Source organism: Mandrillus leucophaeus, unplaced genomic scaffold (genome assembly GCF_000951045.1).
Source record: "Mandrillus leucophaeus isolate KB7577 unplaced genomic scaffold, Mleu.le_1.0 Scaffold23, whole genome shotgun sequence".
NCBI classification, from domain to species: domain Eukaryota; kingdom Metazoa; phylum Chordata; class Mammalia; order Primates; family Cercopithecidae; genus Mandrillus; species Mandrillus leucophaeus.
In genome coordinates, this window is record NW_012102365.1 from 2,613,431 (window position 1) to 2,615,142 (window position 1,712).

Here is a 1,712-nt window from a genome sequence, read left to right on the forward strand (position 1 = left end):
CAGGTTGTGGTGGCTTATGCCTATAATCCCAGCACTTTAGGAGGCCAAGGTGGGCAGATCACATGAGCCCAGGAGTTTGAGACCAGTCTGAACAACATTAGCTGAGTGTGGTGGTTTGCACCTGTAGTCCCAGCTACTTGAGAGGTTGAGGTGGGGGGATTGCTAAAGCCTAGGAGGTAGAGGTTGCAGGAGGCAGAGGTTGCAGTAGGGCCACCGCACTCCAGCCTAGGTGGCAGAGTGAGACCCTGTCTACAAATAAATAAATAAATAAACCTGTAAGCCCCTGCTTTAAGATATCCTGCCTTTTCAGACCAAATCTATGTATACTTTCCATGTATTGATTTATGTCTTTGCCTGTAACTCCTGCTTCCCTAATGTGTATAAAACTAAACTGTAATTCGACCTCCTGGGACCACTTACTCAAGAATTCTTGGGTTTGTGTTTTCACTGGGTGTGGTCACTCATATTAACTCAGAAAAAACCTCTTTAAAATATTTCACAGAGTTTGGTTTTTCTACTAACATGCACTGCTGAGGTTATAGGACAAAAAGGGATACGACAAAAACATGAAGAGCCCTTGCTTCTTGTCAGCTTCATACATGTCTTTTTTTTCTTTTTTTGAGACAGGATCTTACTCTGTTGCCCAGCCTGGAGTGCAGTGGTGATCTTGGCTCATTGCCGCCTCAGCCTCCTGGGCTGAAGCAATCCTCCCATCTCAGCCTCCCAAATAGCTGGAACTACAGGTGCACACCCACAACTGGCTAATTTTTATTTTTATTGATTTTTACTTTTTTGTGGAAATGGAGCCTCCTCATATTGTTTAGGCTGGTTTTGAATTCCCGGGCTCAGGCTATCCTCCTGCCTTTGCCTCACAAAGGGCTGGGGTTAGAGGTGTGAGCCACTGTGCCTGGCCAACATGCTTTTCTCTTAAGAGTGGTGGGGATTTCCTGGAAATTACAGTTGCCAAGAGTCGAACAAATGGTTTGGGCAGTTTGAAGAAGAGAGGCTGTTTTGTAGCTAAGAAGGCAAAGTCCGGTCCACTAGGATTTGCCTCTTCAGTTACCTCTTTCAGCAAACCCAGCACAGGCGCCTCCAGCTGGTCAGGCCCAGGAAGAAGCACTGCCATTGAGTCATAGACTCCTGAAAGAGGGCTGAGTGGGGGCTTAGCTCCCAACCCCACCCCTGCTTCCACTCTGAGCCCTGGCTGTGCCTATCTGGGATGGGGGCATCTTTCCTTTTTTTTTTATTTTAAGTGTATATATATTTTTTTTTAAATTAATTTTTTTTTTCGGAGTCTCACTCTGTTGCCAGGCTGGAGTGCAGTGGCACGATGTCAGCTCACTGCAACCTCCGACTTCTTGGTTCAAGCGATTGTCCTGCCTCAACCTCCAGAGTAGCTGGGATTACAGGCACCCACCACCACGCCCAGCTAATTTTTGTATTTTTAGTAGAGACGGGATTTCACCATGTTGGCCAGGATGGTCTCGATCTCCTGACCTCATGATCTGCCTGCCTCGGCCTCCCAAGGTGCTGGGATTACAGGCGTGAGGTCACCACGCCCAGCCTATTTATTTATTTATTTATTTATTTATTTATTTAATGAGATGGAGTCTTGTTGTGTTGCCCAGGCTGGTCTTGAACTCCTGGGCTCAAGCAATCCTCCCATCTCAGCCTCCCAAAGTGCTGGGATTACAGGTGTGAACCACTGTGCT